Consider the following 16,370-nt stretch of genomic DNA (forward strand, 5'->3'; position numbering starts at 1 on the left):
GGCACTTTAAGTTACGGTATCATATTGCTTAATATCCAGTATCATGTCTTCGTTGTATTTTTCATCACAATGCATGGGTTAGGAGAAGCGTCAGCAAGCATTTTAGAGTGCTTTGTGTGTCTTGCGTTTCTGCATTTTGAAAAACCTATGTGAAAAATAATAAAGATGCGCGTCAGTGGGTGTGTCCGTCACCTACGTCATAGCACTGAATATGTTCTTCGTGTGGATTGGTGTGGGAGTGTTCAGTGTATGTGGGAGTGTCCAGTGTGCATGGTTGCACGGGTGTTCTGACCGTTGGCTAGGTCGTCATGTCATCTCTAACGATGTGTTTATTTACTGTTGAATGGTTCAGTCGAATTCATCCATGCAGCAGGTGTCGGCTTGAGCAGGGCAGGCTGGTGGGCAGGCTGGTGGGCACATCCGTAGGTTCCTGTACCAGGGTATTTGGTCGTCTGGTAGATAGGCAAATTCATCTCGTGGCGGGTGTCTGGGCCGCGATCCTCTCGGCCAGGGGCGCGAGGGGATTGGGGGGAGTCTTTTGTCCCATTCTCCCACTTCACTGTGGTCCAACTTTGGGCCCTAGTGACTGGTTGGGTCAAGTTTGATCACTTTTGCTCACAAAACACATAGGGCCTCATTAGGACCCTGGTGCTCCCGGAATGAAGGGGGCCGGTACGGGACCGGCCCCCTTCATTACGGGAGTGCCGATTATGAGCTTCCCTTTGCGGGACCCGGATCGGATGCCTGGTAAAATCAGGTGCCCTTTCCGGGTCCCGCAAGGAGAAGAGGGAGGTAACAACGGGTCACATGTAATGTGCCCATTGTTACCTCCATCCCCATTCCCATTGAGCCCCATGGGGGCTCAATGGGAATGGGGAATGGTTCCTGCAATGAGGAATTACTGGGTCCTCCTATGTCAGAATGACCTGGTTATTCCTCATTGCAGGAACCCGGTAAAGGAGCCCGGTTTGGTGGCAGCCATGGAGCTAATAGCTCCATGGCTACCGCCAAACTCGTAATGAGGGCCATATCCTTTTATGAACATTGTGGTTTTAGATTGCCATTTGCCCCGTTCCATTATCCAGAGTGTTGCATCTTTCTACCTTTGCATATTCTGTGTTCTTTCCCTAGGCGTGGGGTTTTTGTAGTGTTTTGCCATTTAGTTATTATTGCATTTGGTGAGTTTAATGCTACTAGCTGGCAACACCAACAATGGGGACAGGGTATGTGCAGGTCTACCTGGGCCTGCCCCGTCAAAATTACTAATGTAGGTCTGGCAACTGCTTATACCAGTGGCTTACTTGGGACTGAGCCCGTCTGTGCTCTGGCCTATGGCCATTCCCCGGGCTGAGACTGTGCTGAGCGCAAGCTTCTTGCTCTTGTAGATAGGAGTTTCTCCCATCTCGCTGCGGCCGCCGGGTGGCGCTGCAGCAATGCTGCTGATGGTGTGGAACTTCTAGGTTTCGCTGCACGATTAATGGAGCATGACTGGGCACTGAAACCCGTTGCCGGTGGTTTCCTCTGGAGGCATGCGGAAGTACGCTAGTGAGCGCCGGAACTGTATGTCCCGTCGCGCTTCACCTGCGGCTTCTGTGTACTCTGCCCCCTACCTCTCACTGTTTAACCGAGTGCCAGAGCTATAAGGCCCCATTGTGCTACTGTCAGCGCTATGCGCAAAAATGTTCTGCTTCGAATGCGCTGCTGCCGCGCTGTTACTAATGTATCAGGGCCACATGTGGATGCTCTATTCAGCCTATGTGCCTCTCACACACCACGCGCTGCACGAAAATAAATGTTTGCTTATCTGCTGCTCGAGCAGCAAAGCAAGAGGAGGAAGTTCAGTCAGTCAAGGATGGTCTAGACTCATGAAACAGGATTAGATGGTCGTGTCACATGGACTTCAACATCCAACTACAAAAATGTTCGGTTTACTCTGGATGTTGTAGTTTTGCTTGTTTTGTGTTGTTATCCAGTTTTAAATAAGGCTGTCGGTTGTGGAGCCACAGAGCTGGCAGCATCACTAACAATCTACATTGCCTCACCTCTGATTCTGAATCCACAAGGCTGCATTCCACCTGGGCGAAGTAACTGTGTGTTTGTCGGCACCCTGCTGCCCACGTTTTCATTATTACTTTATTTTCAATTTTAATTACATTTTTTGAAAAAAGCAAGAATCACTGCTCCACATTTGAGGGGACAGGCCACCTGAGCCTCTGGTGCACCCATGTGCCTCTATAGTGCATCCTTGCAGCACACAAGGTCTTCACTCATCAGTGGCCATTGGCCTGCATTGGCCCCATGAAGAGGCCTGGTCACCCCAAAATGGCTGCCACCTTTCCTTGCAGCCACTTTCTCCTCTATGATGCCTCAAGGGTCCCGCCCCACATCACCTGATTGGACAGGTCTTGCTACTTCAGGACCAACCAGGGGGCCTGCAGGCTTATCCAGCCCCCTTTGCAAGACACTCTCATAAGGTGCAGGGTCTCCCTGTCTGGCCCTGAATATGCCTGGGGGAGCTGCGTTGACCACCCCCACCCCCTCGTCATCCAGACTGTGCAACCCGGCCTCTCATCATCATCATGGACTTGGCCCCACACCCACGGGTAAGCCCCAGACCCCTTATAATATGAAATTATATGATATGGCATTTATTACTCGCCTGTGTTTCGAGGCGCGACAAGACAAGGAGGGGGAAAACAAAGGGAGGACAAAGCAACAATCTTACTAGACCTTGTGTCATTCAGATCCCGTAAGGACGGGAAGAGGGAGGGGAGAAATGCCAGGGGGGAGGGGGAGGAATAAGTGTGGGTAACTCAATAAGTGCAGCCATCAGATGGCTCATAAGTGCAGAGAGAAGGAACTGTAGGGTTGCAGGTACAGACCCTTAAGTGCTGGACAGCCCAAAGGCAGTGCGAGGGCAAGTGGACAATCAAGAGCCTGGGCCTGAGTTCAGAGGGTAGCCAGGTGACGAGTGTGCAGAGCAGTCAGGGACATCAGCAGGGGAGAGGAAGAGAGAAAGCGGAAGCAAAAAGGAAGGTCATGAGTTGCTTCCGGAACCGGAGGTGGTTCTGCTCAAGTTGGAGAGAGGCAGGGAGGCTGTTCCAGAGGGAGGACCCAGCCGAGGAGAGAGATCTTCTCCCAACTCTCTGCTTGGAGAAGCATCTTATTGGGACAAACTCCCAGGTAGGATCGAGAGCTACTAGAAGTTTTCAGACTCAGAACTCACGGAAGGCCCAACACCTTCCCTTCCCAAAAGGAGCGCAGGCCCAGACAGACAGCAAGTTCAACTGGGGTTTGTTACAGCCAAAACCAACTGGGATCAGTACAAGGATAGAAAGACAATCCTAGAACGTCTCGTCCCCCTGGCTCGCAGGCCAATTTTCATCTAAAACCACATCATAGTGACGTCCCAACTTGGCCTTACTTCAGAAAACCTATCGAGCAACTGGATTGGGCGTTGAGTGATAGTCCACCTATAGTGGACCCTCTACATGTTAGTTCACTGGCTTTCGCATGACAGGTGACTGGCTGGCCCATCCCTGATTATCTAATTCTGCACACTGTTGCAGTGTGACGGTCTTACCATTGGTTCTTGCTCATTAACACCCACCCCTAGGATACTGAACTGTGGTTGGCTAGAGCAGACGTCCCCATGCCTGGGATTTGAAATGGTTCTCAGCTCAAGGTGTACCTTCTCAAGGTAACCAGGGCAACTATGTGTCTGCATTGTAACATGTGTGCACCACCATTGTCTATGAGAGTGCCGTTTATATCATGCAACTCTTGTCTTCTTGCTGCAACGACTTTGTTGCAAGTTTCTGTCTGGCGGCATGAGGCCACGTCTATTCCCAGCACCGGTTTTGATTCATCATCCAGGCTAGGCGAGTCACGTGTCTAGAGACCGTGTTTGAGCCCCTTCTGAGCTCTGAATTGTCCTGAATATTGGAGAATTATTTGTCTTAACTGCAGCTGGTGTTGCTGTCATTCAGGGAATGGAATGTCACTTGTATCTCTGGCCTTGACAGCCAGCTTCGTTTCACACGTTTGCTTCTCTGTGCAGCCTGAATTCAGCTCAGCTCTTCGCCGAGGGTCTGTGACCTGCTGTGATTTTATAAGCCATGTCATGGCTTCTGTATGTTGTGCTATTCTACATTCTCCATATATTAGTCACAATACACTGTCCGGTCCCATAGGTGCTCCTGCAGTTCCAGAAGGTTAGTTGAGATGTGCATCTGCAAGCATTAATTCGGGAGCTCTTGCTTCTTGCGGTTTCTGTGTTGCTCCGTTTCAGGTAGTGACAAAATAATAAAGCAATGGCAGTATGTACATGTGTCTGTCCTCTAACTATCGAACTGCACATCCGTGTTCTTCGTGTACTCGAGTGTGTGTGTGTGTTTTATTGTGCGGATGGCACATGTGCTTCTTGTCTAATTCTGCTAAGTTGTGGTGTCTCTAACGATGTCATTGACTTGGCTTCTCTGCGCTTCAGTCAATGCTGTCAATTGAAGTCTCCTCAGTTGCCGACTGAGGGTCTTTATCCACTCTGGGCAGGGTCTGTACTGGCCCTGGTCTTTATGTTTGGTTGAGTGGGTACCTTTCGGCTTACTTGTCAATGGTTGGAGCACTGGGAATTGAAGCAAAATAGTATGGACGGTCACAATACCTTTGGTTCTTCTCCCGCATTATATATACTTCATTAGTGGGGCAGGATGGTGTGGTTTTGCCCATACCTCTTTAGTCCCCCCTCTGGTCGACTTGTCGACCACTTCCTTATATGGCCATCCTCCTGCTATGGGCTGCCATATCTTCGTTATCCCTCTGAGATGGCCATAAATGTTTGTGTGGTCATCGAATGACCAGTACATGTAACAGCATATACTTCGGGGTTGCACCAGACCCACTTCCCTCCATAGAACTTCGGATCATGGGCGTTGTATAACTTTATCAATCCTGCTGGAAATAATTCACTCTGTGAAATCCTCTCTCTCAACTTGTCTCATTCTGCAACAATCTTATCTTTTGTTCCTCCTATATTTACATCCATCAGGATCTGCATTCCAATTTCCTCTTCTGCTGTCTTCTTGCACCTTACAATGCATATTTTAATTCTACATGCTATTCCTAATATTAGTGCTCCAGCCAGAATTTCAGTCTGTCTGACTGCCATGATGGCACCCATGACCATATGTATGCTAGCCAGCTCTTGTCTTTCCCTGTCCCTCGTGCTTCGTCTCCCATATTCTCATGCATTTGTGCCATCTGAGAGAGTTCCATTATCTTCATCGTTAGCTAGTATGACTGTGCAATATGAACTCCCAATCTTGGCGCAAACTCCTCCTTCCATGGCCGTGAGGAGATCCAGAACATATCTGTTCTGGAGCACCACTAATCGTATTGCTCTGAGTTCCTCCTTTATGACGTTGAACCCATTCACGGTTGAGTTGATTGTTACCATCAGCTGCCAATGAGTGATCTGTAACCACTTGGCATTTGTGTATGTTTGTAGTCCTGGTATTTATTGATGTAAAGAAAATTTGGGTTCTGCTGAATAGTCTGTGTTCTGCTGGTATCTCATCCAATGCTGCTTCTGACTTTTCTGAGAAGTAATTCCCCCTTCTCTTCACTCTGCTCAATCTGCTCTGCTACTCCACCTTCTCTGGTTGGGCTGTTGATATTATCTTGACCAACCTCTTTTTCCATCTGTTGTTGTCCATCTTTGGAAAGTCATTTTGCTTCACATCCTTCCTGGCTACCAGCAAAGATGGCATGTTGTTGTGCACCAAGGAGCATACTCCCCCCCATTCAGGTGGTAACTTCTCATAGGCTTTTGATCCACACGCCCAATAGTGGTCCATCAGCACTGCTGTTCCCACTCTCATGGCTGGAAGCTGTTCTGATGTCTTTCATCTGGTGTTCTCACCAACTTCTGCATCACCATTGTTCTGATAGCACAGGGCTGGTATCTTCAGGGGAATTATTGGCATTGGTCCATCTTCGTTCTCCACCCATGTCAGCAAATTTGCACTTGTATCCCATTCCTTCAGGCACTTGTCATTTTCCTCCTGCACCCTGTTCATGGCTGTCTGTGCTAGGGTCAGTGCCTTGCTTCCTACCACTCTATCTTCCCATCCGTCATTAGTGCACACTCGTCCATAAATCAAGATCTGCAGTCTTTCCAACATCCAGGCTCTACTCCTATCTCCTTCACTCCTGTCCATGGACATGGCAGTTCCATCAGTGTTATAGTCTTTGTCTCTCCCTTCTCAGGTCTGACAGTTATGTACTGTAATACTTCATGTAGCTGTCAATAGTTGTTCATCATGTCTAGTGTCTTTATGTAGTTATCTTCACAGGGGAAAGTTGCTTTAGACATCCATTCCAATGTTGCTGTCCTCCCTTGAAATCATCCTCATGTCTGCATCATTGCGAGATACATCAGGCACTGTGCTCTTGTTGCAGGTATTTCTGTTGCAATTAACATGTGAGAAGCACTCATGGCGTAGGGGATTAAGGAGCAGACGTAACAGCTATCCCTAGTGTTTTCTCTACCCACCTTGAACATATACTTATACCACATGTTATTTGTAACCCGTGCTGTGTCTGTGAGATACATGTCAACTCCCTTCATGCCTGTATCTACACAGCGCTTACCTCTCCTTACCTTATTAGCAGTGTCTTCTCATCCACCTGACATGGTCGTCCTTCCTGCTAGGGTTGGGGTAATGTTAGTAGGGGACACAGTGGTAACACTCACAGCAGTATACGGTGACCAGAACACAATTGCCAGTACGCCACCGGGAATCAGTAAACACACCATGATGATATTTTTTATTGTCTTGGTCATGACCACTTACGCTGCTGGACCCTTGCAGCTGATGAGATGGTAAAGTTGCCCGCCTGGAAACAGCGAAGAAAAGCAGTTATTGGTTTAATATTTGTCAGTACTCTCAAGCTCCACGAACTAAATCGCTAATTTCAAAAGCAAAGACCTCTTTCCAGACCTGTCTTACTGAGAGGTCTCTTAATGTGGGCAAACCGGGGTATGCACTGTGCTCAAGTTATGGGTATGCTTGGGCCAAGTACTCTACGAACACAAGGAAATACACTGTAGGGAATCGAGCTCAGAATGTCCTGGGTCTTCTTATGTAATGCACAAACTGGTTGGAGAATGCTTCAGGGTGATCTATGGGAGGTAATATCAGGAGAACACTATACACAGCCCTCACTACATTCAGGTAGGCCTGCGTGTGCGGAATGGAAAATAACAAAGAAACAGCATTTTACTACTTTCATGTCGACCTGTGTGACTGGAAAGGAAAACAACAACCAAACAGTGTTTTAATCCTCTATCTGGACAATTGTGTCAGTGTGTACTTCTGCTACTTGGGACCGTCGGACCATTGGGTGACCTGGCGTCACTAACTCTGTGGGATCCGGTTGTACTTGCTTCTCATCGAGATCTTGAACATTGGCCCTGTCGGTTGCTGCAATTCTGTTGCCAGGTGAGGCCACTGCTTTGTAGGGCTTGACGTCCTGGATGTGATTCCACACAGTCCTTCCTGCAAGCCTCATGGCTCAATCTGCTACAGCCTCAACGATATATGGGACTGTGAATCTGGGCATGTTCCAGCACCTCAGGAAATTATAGAGGAGCACAGTGTCACCCACCTTTACTGAGTGTGTTTGTCCTTGCTCTGGTTCTGTATCATTGGAGTCAATCTCTTTGTTGTCTTAAGGCCTGCCGTGGGTCCACTGTATCTGGCAAGAGATAAAGGAAGCACTGGAGATCAAGGAAGTAATATATGCATACATTTCTTAACCCAATACATCTGCACTGTTCTCACAATCTTTTAATGCCCTTGTGGGAGGAGCCAAGGGAAGATGCATGCACCATCCTATAACCACCTTATGGGGTGTTAAATGGTGGACAGACCCAGGATTATTGCGCGACTCAAAGAGTGCCAAAAGCAAACAATGGAGCCAGTTTCTCTTGATGCTCTGCTGAATTTTGGCAATGCACTCCTTCAGGGGTCCATTCAGGCATTCACACATCCCGTTTGCTTGCGGGTGGTATGCACAGGCAAATTTGTGCTTGATGCCTAATAGGGTTGTGATGTGCTGGAACAGCTCATTGGCGAAGTGAGGCCCATTGTCAAACCGCAGGACCTCACACACGCCCCATTTTGGGAATACTTCCTGGACCAGAAACTTTGCTGCTCTTAATGCATCGGCATTGAAAAATGGCCCGCCTCTATCCACCTGGAGAATGGGCAAACCACCACTATCATGTCACGGGATCCTTGACAGACTTGGATCATGTCTACGTAGAGGTGAATACATGGTCCTACAGGTCTTGGTATGGCCCCTCTCACAACTCTTAAGGTATGATTTGCTGTGAACTGCTGGCAAGTTAAGCATCCACTAATGAATTCAGCTACATGTTCATTCATGGTTGGGCAAAACCAAGCTTCTCCAATGTGTGTAGCAATTACCTCCTTCCCTGTGTGTGCCGGGTAATGCAATTGTGCTAGTGCTGTTTTCAATACTGCTAGTGGCATGACCTGACTACCATAAGGCGTCTGTTGGAGACATTGAGCATCCTCTCCTTACCCATAGCTCCTTTTCCTCTTGAGGTGCAGCTCCCTGCAATTCCATAATCTGTGTCTCTGGTAGTGCATTGTACGCGTCCCTCATCACCATGTACCTCACTCCTTCCTGTGCTTTTGGCCTTTCCTCTAGCTCCCATAGTTGACCAAAGTACGCTGCGCACTTTGCTTCATAGTTTGCTGCTCCGTTCCCTCTTGCAATAGGGTCCTCCCTTTTTGTGTGGGCCTGGCATTTCACTAGTGCCACGTCCTGTGGATATGCAATCACATGAATCAGTTTGCCTAGCAAGAGCGTGTGATGCACTGGGTCCCATATGCCCTCCTATACCCTCTCCTGAGGCACTGCATCAGTCCTGAATGCACTGTCGATATAACATACGCTCTGTCAGAATATATTGTCACATTCTTCCCTACACTGTGTTCTAGTGCTACTATGAGAGCCACTAGTTCTGCTGCTTGTGCTGAATAATGGGATAGTAGCCATGCGCTCACAACCACCTCACTTGTCCCGTCCTCCCTCAGTCTTACCACTGCAGTCCCAGTCCTTCTGATCCCATCAGTCTGGTCAATTGTCGATGAACCATCAATGTACAGTATGTCTCCCCCTCAAATACCTCTTCCTCCACCTTGTGTGTCTTACTGAACAGTTCTATGTTCTTTGTACAGTCATGTGGATAGTCTCCTGGTTGGTGGACATCTGCCAAGAATATTGTTGGGTTAAATGTCCTGCATCTTACTATCTTCAGTCCTACCTTTGATAGTATCACCTTGTATCCTGATGCTCTTTATGTGGTCAGTGTGCTCTTAGGTTTGTGTAGAATCGCAAAAAGGGTGTGCTCCACGTAAAGAGTGGTGGTGCACCCCATTATCACTGCTGATGACCTTTCCAATGCAAAGGCTGCTGCAGCCAATGATTGTTCGCATGGGTAATGCCCTCTCATCACTGGGTCAAGTTGTGCACTGTAGTAAGCAATTGGGTTATGGCCCATGCATGTCTTCCGAGTCAGTACCACACTCATCACCACCCTGTCAATGTAGGAAAACAAGAAAAACTCCCTTTTGTAGTCTGGGGTCCCTAACACTGGAGCTGTACTAATTGCTTGATTAAGTTCCTTGAAGACATCAGTCATTTCTGTGTTCAATGTCAGTGGGCCTCATTACGAGTCCGGTGGTAACTGCAGCTATAAAACCGCCTGGTTACCGCCAGACTCGTATTACCATTCCGCCTCCGTGACTCCCGGAAATACCAGGGCATTACGACCCTGGTGTCCTGGGAATCCCGGAAGCGGAATAGAGTAAATCGCCAGTCACATTGAGTCCAATAGGACTCAATGGGAATGGGGAAGTGGAAACACCGGCACCATCTCGTGATGGTGCTGGTGTTTCCACGTCCGCCTGCAGGCAGGAGGTGTTCAACCCGCCATGTCAGACCTGGCAGGAAGATCACCTCCCGCCTGCAGGACTCGGGATCGGGCGTTCCGGAATTAACAGTGGTGGCGGGTTTACCGCCACTGTTAATTCCGGACCGCCTGACCTGTAATGAGGCCAAGTGTCTTTGTTCCCCTTTGGGCTTCCTTCATTGAAATCAATAGTGGTCTTGTGTATGTGCTGTAGTTGAAAACCCATGCTCTGCAGTAATTGCACAACCCCAAGAATCGCTGCATTTCCCTTACTGTTTTGGGCTGGGGCATGTTGCATATTGTCTCTGCTCTCTTTGGGGCAATGTGTCAGCCATCTTTACACATCACCTGTCCAGTGTAGAGTACCTCCTTCTGGCAGTATTGGAGTTTGGCCTTGTCTACCTTGTACCCTTTGTCTGCTAACACTGTCAGAATGTCTACTGAGTCCTGTCTTGTGGGATGTTTTAACCCACGCATCCAAGCCCTACAACAGTACTGTGCATTGCTGGCAGCAGAAACATCAGAATGGCCACTGGAAAGCATGCCGCTCCAAAAATGCACAGTAAAAACCTGAAAAATAGGCTGCCATCCACTTTTGCCTATCTTAGTGAGCACAGGAGATCACTGCCAAAAACCACCATTGCGCTACCCACACAGTAGCCTGAAACCACTTGGAAATAGCAATACTGATTGCCAAAAGCAACCCAGAGCTGTTTGGGAATTCATTTTCTTGATTGTCAAAATGTGCTAAAATCATGGCTCACAAATCACCAAAAAGATCCAACCTTCTTGTTGGGTGTTCCACATGACTCTACCGCAAGAATCCACATCAATACAATGTCAGTAAGAATCATATGCTATCAAGTAAAATCCTCTTTTTCAAAGATATTGATGTAAAGACAGCTGTCAAAAATGGGTGTAGTACCGTTGCTCACCTCTACCAGAAAGCCGGCGTTTTAAAACAATTCCTTGTAGAAACTGAACAACTGAACACAAACTATGCCAAAGAAATACTGGCTATCAGAAGCCTAAGGGGTAGAGACAATGTAAAACTATATTCTGAAATGACTTGAAGGAAGCACTTGTTTAATGTATGTATTCAAAATGTGGGTTATATTGTAAAAAAAAAGACAAATTGTAACATTGGTTGAAGGGTTAAGAGGTTTCCCACACTGGGAACCCTTCACACCTGGGGCCTCCCTACCAACAGGACATGAGATTGCATGGACATGTTAATTAGAACTGTTGTGAGAGGAGGAGATTTCCCCTGCTGGCAGGAAAAAGAGACAATAGATTCCTTGACTGAATGGAATATGCTGATTTGGGTGTGAGTGGCCAACAACTCCTGGCAGGAAACAGGCCATGTGACCTCTCAGTCAGAGCCAAGTTCTGGGGGGGGGCGGACCAGACTGAGATGTGAATTCAATTGAGAACAAATATATGTTTTATAAAATTTCAATTTACAAAGTTTACCAAGCTGACAGAAATGTCAAACTTTGAGATTCTTAAAATGACAAATTCACTCACAGTTCAAGATTAAGCTGGGCGCTGTGTGATGTTCTAAGACCAAACCCCATAATTATTAATATTGTAGCTGCAGTGTTTATGCTAGAAACGTAAAAAAAAACTTACAGTATTATGCTCTTGGAGGGTGTGTACGTCTGTGTAACATTTGGTGCAGAAACAATCTTGGCAAATTCACCAAAAATAAAAATAAGTGGTCATTTCTGAACCCAAGCACATAGGAACATGGGACTTGAACAGAGACTGGTCTTAATTAATCTGTGAGGTGTACATGTATTCTCAACAACTTGTGTATCTGGGAAACATGTTTGTTATGAAAAATTGATTTTCTAAGTAAAAGCAAAGGGGAGTGTTCTTTCCTCAAGCCATAAACACAGCATCACTCTGACTCATTCTGACACGCTAATCCTTTCTCCAGTCAGGTCACAGGGAATCCTCTAACCTATCAAATCCTTAGGAGGTTGGGCATGTAGAATCAGCCTTCCCACCCACTTTGAAAACACATAAAAAGAGACTGCTCAGGACAGATGAGACACACTAATTTTTCCACTTCAACTGATTCCTGCGCAGCACTCTGCCGGACCAGATCCAGACAATATCCAGACTCCAGATAGATCCAGAGACCAGACTCTAGAACCAAGCTCCAGAACCCTGAAGAGAGGCCTAATTCACAAGCTGAATTCTTTTCAACAGGCCTTCAGGATCTTTTGCAACCTGATTCTAACCCCTAAAGCTTCCCAGGGGCATTTCAAAATCCAACAGCCTGGCTCAGCTGTCTTGCTGTTCTAGCTAAGAACCTTATGCTAGAACCCAGATCCAGACCCAGAGAGATCAGTGCTGTATCCAGACCCATCAGACCCAGACTGGAGGCCGTGCTGTGAGCAGAACCAGTGCCTGAGACCGTCTGGTGGCGAGTGAAGTCCAAACCTGACCAGATCGGTGATGAGGCCCATTTCCATTCCATTCCAAAACTAGGAGTGAGTATCTAGTCTAGAACTGTACGGAACCAATCTCTTAGTTTAAAGTAATCCTATTCCATTCATTTCAACCTATCCATAACTGCATTATATAATTTTGTGTCCATCCTGTTTCAAATCTGTAAAAGCGCCTTCTCTCATTCTGAAATCTTGACTTTATTTCTGAAAATCTACCTTCACAAAAACGTCCGTATCTTTTGAACCGCATGTCCTAGAAGTGAAATTTAACTGTCATTTTAAAGCTAAGATCCTCAGCTTTCCAACAAACCTAAAATGTTTTCCGTAATCGCGATGTACGGACGCAGTTGGACGCAGTAAAATGCCGCAAATTGCAATTTAGCTCAATTTCATTTTCTGTCAAAATATCTGCTCCTTGTTCTCAATTGCTGAATTTCGTTTTCAATCTGATAATCACTCATGAATCATTGCTAGTGTTGACCTAAACTAATCCAAAGTAACTCTCACTTATCCTGAATATCCCTTAGTGAATTAAAAGCATTTTAGTATATTTTCCCATCCTTTGCAATTACATTCAAAAGCATTTTGACCTGTGTTTTAAAATCATACCTGTTCTCTCTAAGCTTGCTTGGGGGAACTGGAATTGAACTGCATTAGTGATTGTATTCTTGAAACCTGTGTACCCTCCTTCCCATCTCTTCATACTGCATAGTGGGGGGAGTGAGTAGTCACAGGGGAAAAAGTGATTATATTATCTTCTGATTGAATTCATATCAAGTTTATTTCTGTGCTGCATTCTTTCCCATCTTGCATTTCCTTGAACCATAAAAGTATTCTCTGCTACCTTATCCTTCCTCTTCCTACTCCTTTCAGATTAAAGAGATTGTGCTATTGTAATATTACCCATTGTTGATCCCAGTTATATTCATAAGTGTGCTATCAAATATAATTTTATACATAAAAGTGTGATATGTATATATTGTTTAATTCTTCAAATAAATCTTTGATTTGCAAAACAAACCTACTTCTTGGCTCAGTGAGGTCAGGAGGATTCAAAGAGAGGGGCGTTATATAAAGGTTCATCATCCAGATTTAAGATCTTTGACATAAAAATATATAAATAAGGGCTTCCATTGGGCATCCCATCCTAAGCATTGACTTAGTTGGATTTCTGGATTGAAGTCACTTACAGTCTGCACTGATCTTCTGTCTCGCTGCAAATCCAAATGGTGTCCACATACCGTAAAACTGTTCTTTCTGTATGTATGTTGCTTAGATCCATCTGGATCCCCCTTTTAAAGATGGATGGTGACTTGCAGTACCTCTGTTGCAAACAAGTATGTTTTCTCTTCTGGTTTTGGTACATAAAGGTGGTCAGGTATTATGAGTCTACTGAGAAGAATGCATTCAATGACCATGAAGCAGGTGGCTTCTGCTGCAATGCCACGCAAAATTGTCACTAGGTTTGCTGCTACTGGATAATCTGCTTCTACAATGTGGTTAAGAGGTCTTAGGTCCTGGATAAAATGCCATGACCCCCCGTTGGCCTTGCGCATGGGGTACACTGCTGTGTTGCATGGAGATTCTGATGGTACCAGTATGCCTCTTTCAATGAGGGCACTGATTGTTTCATAAATGCCCTTGTCTGACTCTTTGGTTAGGGGACACTGTTGCTCCTGGTTTCAGTTTAGTCTTCACTCCCCCTATGCTCTTTATGCACCCCACGTCATAGGCACTATAAGCTGTCTGGCACCTTGGCCATGTCCTCCTCCCAGAATAGTTGCGGTGCCTCCAGCGCCATCCTCTGTGGTACCTCCCTGTAGTGAATTTGCAACCAAAATGTTACACTCATTTCAAACACCTTGGGCCTCATTACGAGGTTGGAGGAAGCCATGGCGCTATTAGCGCCATGACTGCCTCCAATAATGGTACCGTGTCTGCCCTGGTTCAATGGGGACATACAGGTCTATTCCGACCTTTGTGGGACCGGTATGTCCCCATTGAAAAAAACAATCCCGATTCCCATTTGAGCCCCCATAGGGCTCAATGAGAATGGGGAGGGAGCTAATAACGGTACCGCAATTTACAGTACTGTTATTTGCTCCCTGGCCCCTTTGCGGCTCGCGCAAAGGGTACCTGATAAAACCAAGTGCCCATAGCGGGACTCGCTAAGGGACCTCTGAATAGGGCGCAAAGGGATTACCGGCACCAATGTCCTTAACGGTGCCCGGTATCCCTTTGCGCCCACCTGGTAATGAGGCCCCATCTCCACTTCTAGTCTCTCTTCTCTGAATAGCTCCTCATCGATTACTCCGAGCCGGAGGAGCCTGAGAAACTTGGAAAGAAAAACCGCAGCGTTTTCAAACACAACGTTGTATTTATGTTTGCGGTCGCTTCAAAAGCCACCACAAACATAAATACAACGTTTTTAAAGCTGTGGTTTTATTTCTAAGTTTTCTGGGCTCCTCCAGCCCAGAAAACTTAGAAAAAAAAACGCAGCTAGGGCTTATTTAAAAAAAATAAATAAATAGCACTTACCGAGATTCAGCTGCAGCTTTCCTGCTCTGGTCTCCGGTCCCCGTCCTCCGCGTACAGCACCAATGAAGGAAAAGCCACCCAGCGGTAGCTTTTGTTTACTACAGCTGGCTGGCTTTTCCTTCATTAGTGCCGCAAAAGCAAAAGCCAGCACAGGCGGGCATCCATTTCACAAAATGGATGCGCCCATGTGCTTGCTTTTGCGAATTTTGAGCTTGAATAGCTCAAGATTTTACATAGGAAGTTTTAAAAAAAAAGTGCTAGTATTATTTTTTTAATGTTGCCTATCTATTTTTAAAATAAAAAATGTTACTGGACTATCCCTTTAAGCCAGTTGATTGTGTTTAGTCTAAAGTATAGGTAGGATTGGTCAGACCTCAAGGTGGGTGGGAGGGAATTCCACAGTTGGGCAGCTTTGACAGGGAAGCTATTCCCACCAATTCTGGCCATTCTGAAGGAGGGAACTGACAGGCAGTTTGTGTAAACCGCACTAGTAGGTCTGGATGTGAGTCTTTTTTTGAATCTCTCTATCGGGTAGCTGGGTGCTGCATTATTGAGGCACTTGAAAGTTAGTGAGGCAGTTGTTAGTAGTTGAGAGCCAATTAAGTTGTCTTCTGGTTGTTGATTTATGTTCTCTTTTGGTCAAACCTAGGGCTGCTCTTAGGGCGTTATTTTGAAGCATTTGGATTTTCTTCATAATGTACTTATTAGATCCCAGTTAGAGGGTGTTACAGTAATCCAGTTTGGACAGTGTTAGGCAGAATCCTGTGCAGTTCCCTTAGGGAGCACTATACAAGATTAGGACTACAGGTGAGAGCAATACATCCCCTTTGGTATCAGTCTGTACCACAAAGATTTAGTTGATAGCTGTGGCTGAGCAGTCAGACTTATCTCAAGAGGGAGATGAGCAGTATTCAGGGTTTACACAATAGGCCTACAGTACTATGGCACAAAGAAACACCGACCAAAGCTTTGTATTAAAAAGTAGTTATATATTTATTTTATACACTCCTAATAAAACACATGTATCACAGTCATTAAGCAAGTTAAATTAAGTCAAAGGAAAAATATACACAGTCCCAAGTTACATTGTAGACAAAGTGAACCAGAGTGAAAACTGAGCAAAATGGCACAGTGAAAACCACACACAAGGGATACTCTAAGAATTCCTTACAAGGGAGAGAAAGCACAAGTTATTTAGAAATAGTTTCCTACACACCCTAGCAACACTTCCCATAGGTTTGTGGACCAATTTAAGAAAGACAGTGCATCGGTATAGGCAATACTTAAATGAAAACTGAGCAAAATGGCATTTCACAAGGTTTAAAAATGGGAGGGAAAGGGTAGTTGTAAGAAATAGGTGCACCACA

The sequence above is a fragment of the Ambystoma mexicanum genome, chromosome 4p, assembly GCF_040938575.1.
Source record: "Ambystoma mexicanum isolate Mex_15411 chromosome 4p, UKY_AmexF1_1, whole genome shotgun sequence".
In the NCBI taxonomy this organism is placed as follows: Eukaryota; Metazoa; Chordata; class Amphibia; order Caudata; family Ambystomatidae; genus Ambystoma; species Ambystoma mexicanum.